Source organism: Oncorhynchus tshawytscha, unplaced genomic scaffold, assembly GCF_018296145.1.
Source record: "Oncorhynchus tshawytscha isolate Ot180627B unplaced genomic scaffold, Otsh_v2.0 Un_contig_9167_pilon_pilon, whole genome shotgun sequence".
NCBI lineage: Eukaryota > Metazoa > Chordata > Actinopteri > Salmoniformes > Salmonidae > Oncorhynchus > Oncorhynchus tshawytscha.
Window position 1 is genome coordinate 19345 of NW_024608039.1, and position 9282 is coordinate 28626.

At 57.1% G+C, this 9282-nt stretch overlaps 1 long non-coding RNA gene across 1 annotated transcript; it reads right to left on the reverse strand.

The window, feature by feature from the left end:
* Positions 1-369: 369 nt before the first annotated feature.
* Positions 370-2278, reverse strand: LOC121843235. The gene is made up of 2 exons (XR_006081477.1): positions 2038-2278; positions 370-1183 (listed from the first exon to the last, which is right to left on the reverse strand). It is a non-coding gene; the product is annotated as an uncharacterized LOC121843235 (long non-coding RNA).
* Between the last annotated feature and the right edge of the window lie 7004 nt (positions 2279-9282).

Here is a 9282-nt window from a genome sequence, read left to right on the forward strand (position 1 = left end):
GAAAGAGAGAGAGAGAGGGGGAGAACGGAAGAGAGAGAGTGTCTGAGATAATCATCCCTCATCTTTTCCCTCTGGATCTTACCATCGAAACGTAGCTGTAATTTTGTCCCTAACCTTACTGTAAGACTAGATGGGAACACATGGGATTCTCACAGCTGAGAGGGAGAGAGGAATATTATGTATTTTTTGTTTAACCTTTATTTAACTAGGCAAGTCAGTGAAGAACAAATTCCTATTTACAATGAAGGCCTAGGAACAGTGGGTTAACTGCCTTGTTCAGGGGCAGAACGACAGGTTTTTACCTTGTCAGCTCGGGGGATTCCATCTAGCAACCTATCGGTTACAGACCTAACACTCTAACCACTAGGCTTCATAGATATTTAAGTTTATTAGCAACAAGTAAAATAAAATAAAAACAATTAAAAAATTACCCACTTCACTCATAACATTTACTCATCAATATTGCCTTGAATCTGTACAGGTTATCAATGTGATCTATAATCACAGCTAACATCGCAAGGGAGTTCAAACATGTATATGGCACAAAGACCGTTCTCTAGGCATTTTCACATCCTATTCCAGAAGACGTCTGATGATGGAATTGTTTGGAACTTGATTGACTCCAGAGCTCCCAAAGTATGTTCTCCTCGTCCCAGATCTCCGTGGTCATTGTTCTGCATGACGATTCCATAAGGAGTTGAGACAAGAGAGCACAAACAGCCTGGCACCCAGGCTAGAAGGCACATTACATAACATCACCCACCCCCCCCTCTCTCGCCTTATAAAACTGTACTGACCAGTGTACACATCCTTCATGTTTAACATCACTACCACCTCCAAATGCATCATGGGACTATTGCTAAGCAATTAGTTGATCAGTCTTTGATTGGATTGGTCTAGTCTGTCTGTCACGGATCACTCTGCTCGGGTCATTGACTGCTCTGGTCTGCCATCTCGGTGTCTGAGCTCAGACTCAGCTCTGCGATGTGGTACAGGGCGAAGTCTGGGGAGATGCGGGACGACAGCGGTGATTGGCTGACCTGGGCGTCCCTGTCTCGTGATTGGACCATGGCCTGGCGCAGGCAGGAGATCCACTGCTGCTTGTTGAATGAGTCGTTGGCCTGGAGACTGTGAGACTGGGCCTTGGAGCGCCCCCTACTGGACACCCTGAGACAGTTACGTACTGACAGACAGAGAGAGAATGAGGATCAGGAACAGTCTAACACTCCAGTGACACTCAGTGACACTCAGTAATAGTCTGTAACACTCTGTAACAGTCAGTAATAGTCAGTAACACCCGGCAACACCCGGCAACACCCGGCAACACCCGGCAACACCCGCAACACCCGGCAACACCCAGTAACACTCAGTAACACTAGGTAAAACACAGCAACAGTCTCAGACTCAGTAACAGTCAGCAACAGTCAGCAACAGTCACAGTCAGCAACACTCAGCAACACTCAGCAACACTCAGCAACACTAGATAAAACACAGCAACAGTATGTAACACCCAGTAACACCCAGTAACACCCAGTAACACCCTGTAAAACCCAGTAACAGTCTGTAACACCCAGTAACAGTCTGTAACAGTCTGTAACACCCAGTAACACCCAGTAACACCCAGTAACACCCAGTAACACCCTGTAAAACCCAGTAACAGTCTGTAACACCCAGTAACAGTCTGTAACACTCAGTAACACCCAGTAACAGTCCGTAACACCCAGTAACAGTCTGTAACACCCAGTAACACCCAGTAACACTCAGTAACACCCAGTAACACTCAGTAACACTCAGTAACACTCAGTAACACTCAGTAACACCCAGTAACACTCAGTAACACCCAGTAACACTCAGTAACACTCAGTAATAGTCTGTAACAGTCTGTAACAGTCAGCAACACCCAGTAACAGTCCGTAACACCCAGTAACAGTCTGTAACACCCAGTAACACCCAGTAACACCCAGTAACACCCAGTAACACTCAGTAACACTCAGTAACACTCAGTAATAGTCTGTAACAGTCTGTAACACTCCATACCTTTGTCGTTGCCGCTGGTGAAGGCCCCCCTGAAGGCCCCTCCACCGCCACCCTCCCCGTCAGGTAGGTCTTCTAGGTGGAGTGTGGCGGTGGGGAGGGGCTGGCGGTACACCTGAAAGACCACGCCCCCTTCTTTGTCCTCCACCGAGCGGGTCAGAACCAGACACAGCTCAAACAGGAACACATGGAGCTTCTACAGGAGGAGGGCGGATATACAATCAGAAAGTATTCAGACCCCTGGACTTTTACACAATTTGTTACATTACAGCCTTATTAGCGGTCAGAGATGCAGATGATGCATGCGCGTCCAGCGGTCAGATGATGCAGGCGTCCAGCGGTCCAGCGGTCAGATGATGATGTCCAGCGGTCAGATGATCCAGCGGTCAGATGATGCCAGGCAGTCCAGCGGTCAGATGATGCCAAGGCAGTCCAGCGGTCAGATGATGCTGGCGTCCAGCGGTCAGATGATGCAGGCAGTCCAGCGGTCAGATGATGCAGGCAGTCCAGCGGTCAGATGATGCAGCGCGTCCAGCGGTCAGATGATGCAGATCCAGCGGATGATGCAGGCAGTCCAGCGGTCAGATGATGGTCCAGCGGTCAGATGATGCAGGTCCAGCGGCAGATGATGGCAGTCCAGCGGTCAGATGATGGCAGGCAGTCCAGCATCCAGCGGTCAGATGATGCCAGGCAGTCCAGCGGGTCAGAGTCCAGCGGTCAGATGCTGGCAGGCAGTCCAGCGGTCAGATGATGCATGGCAGTCCAGCGGTCAGATGATGCGGTCAGATGATGCAGGCAGTCCAGCGGTCAGATGATGATGCGGCGTCCAGCGGTCAGATGATGATGATGCCCAGTCCAGCGGTCAGATGATGCATCCAGCGGAGATGAAGGCATCCAGCGGTCAGATGATGAGCGGCCAGTCCAGCGGTCAGATGATGCAGGCAGTCCAGCGGTCAGATGATGCAATCCAGCGTCCAGCCAGGTCAGTCAGATGCCAGGCAGTCCAGCGGTCAGATGGTGCAGCGTCCAGCGGTCAGATGATGCCAGATCCAGCGATCAGATGATGCCAGCGCGTCCAGCGGTCAGATGATGCCAGGCAGTCCAGCGGTCAGATGATGCAGGCAGTCCAGCGGTCAGATGATGGGCAGGCAGTCCAGCGGTCAGATGATGCAGGGTCCAGCGGTCAGATGATGCAGGCGTCCAGCGGTCAGAGATGATGCAGGCAGTCCAGCGGTCAGATGATGCCAGCAGGCAGTCCAGCGGTCAGATGATGAGGCAGGCAGTCCAGCGGTCAGATGATGAGGCAGTCCAGCGGTCAGAGATGAGGCAGGCAGTCCAGCGGTCAGATGCAGATCATGGCAGTCCAGCGGTCAGAGATGATGCCAGGCAGTCCAGCGGTCAGAGAGCGGTCAGATGATGATTCCAGCGGTCCAGCGGTCAGATGATGGCAGGCGTCCAGCGGTCAGATGATCCAGCGGTCAGATGATGCAGGCAGTCCAGCGGTCAGATGATGCAGGCAGTCCAGCGGTCAGATGATGTCCAGCGGTCAGATGATGCCAGGCAGTCCAGCGGTCAGATGATGCAGGCAGTCCAGCGGTCAGATGATGGCAGGCATCCAGCGGTCAGATGATGCAGTCCAGCGGTCAGATGATGCCAGGGTCCAGCGGTCAGATGATGCAGGCAGTCCAGCGGTCAGATGATGCCAGCGGCATGGTCCAGCGGTCAGATGATGCCAGGCAGTCCAGCGGTCAGATCCAGATGGCAGTCCAGCGGTCAGATGATGAGGCAGTCCAGCGGTCAGATGATGAGGCAGTCCAGCGGTCAGATGATGATCCAGCGGCAGATGATGGCAGTCCAGCGGTCAGATGATGCAGGCAGTCCAGCGGTCAGATGATGCAGGCAGTCCAGCGGTCAGATGATGCCAGGCAGTCCAGCGGCAGGCAGATGATGCAGGCAGTCCAGCGGTCAGATGATGCAGTCCAGCGGCAGATGAGTCCAGCGGTCAGATGATGCAGGCATCCAGGTCAGAGATCCATCCAGCGGTCAGATGATGCTAAACCAGCGGCAGGCAGTCCAGCGGTCAGATGATGCCAGGCAGTCCAGCGGTCAGATGATGCAGCGGGCAGTCCAGCGGTCAGATGTCCAGCGGCAGGCAGTCCAGCGGTCAGATGATGATGGCAGTCCAGCGGTCAGATGATGCCAGGCAGTCCAGCGGTCAGATGATGCAGGCAGTCCAGCGGTCAGATGATGCAGAGTCCAGCGGTCAGAGATGATGCAGGCAGTCCAGCGGTCAGATGATGCAGGCAGTCCAGCGGTCAGATGATGCCAGGCAGTCCAGCGGTCAGATGATGCCATGGCAGTCCAGCGGTCAGATGATGCAGGCAGTCCAGCGGTCAGATGATGCAGATGATGATGCGCAGTCCAGCGGTCAGATGATGATGCAGGCAGTCCAGCGGTCAGATGATGCCAGTCCAGCGGTCAGATGATGAGGCATCCAGGTCAGATGTCCAGCGGTCAGATGATGATGAGGCAGGTCCAGCGGTCAGATGATGCCAGGCAGTCCAGCGGATCAGATCCAGCGGTCAGATGGCAGCAGTCCAGCGGTCAGATGATGCAGGCAGTCCAGCGGTCAGATGATGGCAGTCCAGCGGTCAGTCCAGCGGTCCAGATGATGCCAGGCAGTCCAGCGGTCAGATGATGCAGGCAGTCCAGCGGTCAGATGAGGCAGGCAGTCCAGCGGTCAGATGATGCAGGCAGTCCAGCGGTCAGATGATGCTCCAGGCAGTCCAGCGGTCAGATGATGATGCAGGCAGTCCAGCGGTCAGATGATGGCAGGCAGTCCAGCGGCCAGATGATGCAGTCCAGCGGTCAGATGAGGCAGTCCAGCGGTCCAGATGGCATGCAGTCCAGCGGTCAGATGATGCCAGCGGTCCAGCGGTCAGATGATGCAGGCAGTCCAGCGGTCAGATGATGCAGGCAGTCCAGCGGTCAGATGATGTCAGCAGTCCAGCGGTCAGATGATGCAGTCCAGCGGTCAGATGATGCAGTCCAGCGGTCAGATGAGGCAGGCAGTCCAGCGGTCAGATGATGCAGTCCAGCGGCATGGCAGTCCAGCGGTCAGATCAGAGCGGAGCAGATGCATGTCCAGCGGTCAGATGCAGATGATGGCAGTCGCGGCAGCGGTCAGTCCAGATGATGCCAGGCAGTCCAGCGGTCAGATGATGAGCGCAGTCCAGCGGTCAGAGATGATGGCAGTCCAGCGGTCAGATGATGCAGGCAGTCCAGCGGTCAGAGATGATGCAGGCAGTCCAGCGGTCAGATGATGCCAGGCAGTCCAGCGGTCAGATGATGAGCGCGTCCAGCGGTCAGAGGCAGTCCAGCGGTCAGATGATGCAGAGGCAGTCCAGCGGTCAGATGATGATGCAGTCCAGCGGTCAGATGATGCAGGCAGTCCAGCGGTCAGATGAGGCAGGCAGTCCAGCGGTCAGATGATGCAGGCAGTCCAGCGGTCAGATGATGGCAGGCAGTCCAGCGGTCAGATGATGCCAGCAGTCCAGCGGCAGAGATGATGGCAGTCCAGCGGTCAGATGATGCAGGCAGTCCAGCGGTCAGATGATGCAGCAGTCCAGCGGTCAGATGATGCTAGGCAGTCCAGCGGTCAGATGATGGCAGTCCAGCGGCATCCAGCGGTCAGATGATGATGATGGCAGTCCAGCGGTCAGATGATGCTGATGCAGGCAGTCCAGCGGTCAGATGATGCAGGCAGTCCAGCGGTCAGATGATGCAGGCATCCAGCGGTCAGATGAGGCAGGCAGTCCAGCGGCAGAGATGCAGGCAGGATCCAGCGGTCCAGGGCAGATGATGCCAGCGGTCCAGATGGCAGTCCAGCGGTCAGATGGCAGGTAAGTCCAGCGGTCAGATGATGCAGGCAGTCCAGCGGTCAGATGATGCCAGCGGTCAGATGAGGCAGTCCAGCGGTCAGATGATGCAGGCAGTCCAGCGGTCAGATGATGCAGGCAGTCCAGCGGTCAGATGATGATGGCAGTCCAGCGGTCAGATGATGCCAGCGGCAGTCCAGCGGTCAGATGATGCAGGTCCAGTCCAGCGGCCAGATGATGCAGGCAGTCCAGCGGTCAGATGATGGCAGGCAGTCCAGCGGTCAGATGATGCAGGCAGATCCAGCGGTCAGATGATGATGATGCAGGTCCAGCGGTCAGATGATGCAGGCAGTCCAGCGGGATGAGATGAGGCAGTCCAGCGGTCCAGCGGTCCAGCGGAGATGATGAGGCAGTCCAGCGGTCAGAGATGATGCAGGCAGTCCAGCGGTCAGATGATGGCAGGCAGTCCAGCGGTCAGATGATGAGGCAGGTCCAGCGGTCAGATGATGGCAGGCAGTCCAGCGGTCAGATGAGGCAGTCCAGCGGTCAGAGATGGCAGGCAGTCCAGCGGTCAGATGATGCAGGCAGTCCAGCGGTCAGATGAGGCATCCAGCGTCAGCAGTCCAGCGGTCAGATGATGGAGTCCAGCGGTCAGATCCAGCGGTCCAGCGGTCAGATGATGCAGGCAGTCCAGCGGTCAGATGAGCAGTCCAGCGGGCAGTCCAGCGGTCAGATGATGGCAGGCAGTCCAGCGGTCAGATGATGCAGGCAGTCCAGCGGTCAGAGATGATGAGGCAGTCCAGCGTCCAGCGGTCAGATGATCCAGCGGCAGCAGCGTCCAGCGGTCAGATGATGGCAGGAGTCCAGCGGTCAGATGATGGCAGCAGTCAGTCCAGCGGTCAGATGATGAGGTCCAGCGGCAGTCCAGCGTCCAGGCCAGATGATGAGGGGCAGTCCAGCGGTCAGATGATGCAGGCAGTCCAGCGGTCAGATGAGGCAGTCCAGCGGTCAGATGATGCAGGCAGTCCAGCGGTCAGATGATGCCAGGCAGTCCAGCGGTCAGATGATGCAGGCAGTCCAGCGGTCAGATGATGCAGGCAGTCCAGCGGTCAGATGATGCAGGCAGTCCAGCGGTCAGAGATGATGGCAGGCAGTCCAGCGGTCAGAGCAGCCCAGGCAGAGGCAGTCCAGCGGTCAGATGACAGATGCAGGCAGTCCAGCGGTCAGAGATGCAGATGCAGGCAGTCCAGCGGTCAGATGATGAGGCAGCGTCCAGCGGTCAGATGATGCAGGCAGTCCAGCGGTCAGATGATGAGATCCAGCGGTGGCAGCGCAGTCCAGCGGTCAGATGATGATGCCATCCAGCGGTCAGAGATGATCCAGTCCAGCGGTGATGGTCCAGCGGATGCAGGCAGTCCAGCGGTCAGATGATGCATGCAGTCCAGCGGTCAGATGATGCAGGCAGTCCAGCGGTCAGATGATGCAGGCAGTCCAGCGGTCAGATGATGAGAGTCCAGCGGCAGATCCAGCAGCGTCAGATGATGATGGCAGTCCAGCGGTCAGATGATGCAGGTCCAGCGGTCAGATGATGCTGGGCAGTCCAGCGGTCAGATGATGATGGCAGGCAGTCCAGCGGTCAGAGATGATCCAGCGGCAGGGAGATGATGCCAATCCAGCGGTCAGATGATGCCAGGCAGTCCAGCGGTCAGATGATGATCCAGCGGTCATGATGATGCAGGCATCCAGCGGTCAGATGATGCAGGCAGTCCAGCGGTCAGATGATGCAGCAGTCCAGCGGTCAGATGATGGCAGTCCAGCGGTCAGATGATGACAGCAGTCCAGCGGTCAGATGATGATGATCCAGCGGCATGATGCAGTCCAGCGGTCAGAGATGATGCAGATGAGGCAGTCCAGCGGTCAGATGATGCCAGGCAGTCCAGCGGTCAGATGATGCTGGCAGTCCAGCGGTCAGATGAGGCAGCAGATGTCCAGCGGTCAGAGATGATGCAGGCAGTCCAGCGGTCAGATGATGCAGGCAGTCCAGCGGTCAGATGATGATGATGGCATGATAGTCCAGCGGTCAGATGAGCGCAGTCCAGCGGGCAGCATGCCAGCGCAGTCCAGCGGTCAGATGATGAGGAGTCCAGCGGTCAGATGATGCCATGCAGTCCAGCGGTCAGAGGAGGTCCAGCGGGCAGATGAGTCCAGCGGTCCAGCGGTCAGATGCAGGCAGTCCAGCGGTCAGATGAGAGGCAGTCCAGCGGTCAGATGATGCCAGGCGTCCAGCGGTCAGATGCAGGCAGTCCAGCGGTCAGATGATGCAGGCAGTCCAGCGGTCAGATGATGGCAGGCAGAGTCCAGTCCAGCGGTCAGATGATGCAGGCAGTCCAGCGGCAGAGAGATGGAGGCAGGCAGTCCAGCGGTCAGATGAGGCAGGCAGGTCCAGCAGCGGTTGAGATGTCCAGCGGGCAGATGTCCAGCGGTCAGAGGAGGCAGGCAGTCCAGCGGTCAGATGATGCAGGCAGTCCAGCGGGTCAGAGATGATCCAGCGGTCAGATGATGCAGGCAGTCCAGCGGTCAGATGATGCAGGCAGTCCAGCGGTCAGATCCAGAGCGGTCCAGCGGCAGATGGCAGGCAGTCCAGCGGTCAGATGATGCAGGCAGCGTCCAGCGGTCAGATGATGCCAGCAGTCCAGCGGTCAGATGATGCGCAGTCCAGCGGCAGAGATCCAGCGGTCAGATGATGCCAGTCCAGCGGTCAGATGATGCCGCGCAGGCAGTCCAGCGGTCAGATGATGCAGGTCCAGCGGTCAGAGATGATGAGGCGTCCAGCGGTCAGATGATGAGGTCCAGTCCAGTGGTCAGATCCAGATGCAGGCAGTCCAGCGGTCAGATGATGGCAGGTCCAGCGGTCAGATGCAGATGATGCCAGCGGCAGAGTCCAGCGGTCAGATGATGAGGCAGGTAGTCCAGCGGTCAGATGATGCAGGTCCAGCGGTCAGATGATGCCAGGCAGTCCAGCGGTCAGATGATGATGCAGGCAGTCCAGCGGTCAGATGATGCAGGCAGTCCAGCGGTCAGATGATGGCAGGTAGTCCAGCGGTCAGATGATGCCAGGCAGTCCAGCGGTCAGATGATGGCAGTCCAGCGGTCAGATGATGGCAGGTCCAGCGGTCAGATGATGGCAGGCAGTCCAGCGGTCAGGTCAGATGATGGCAGGCAGTCCAGCGGTCAGATGATGCAGATGGCGGCAGTCCAGCGGTCAGATGATGCAGGCAGTCCAGCGGTCAGATGATGCTCCAGCGGCAGATGATGCAGGCAGTCCAGCGGTCAGATGATGCCAGGCAGTCCAGCGGTCAGATGATGAGGC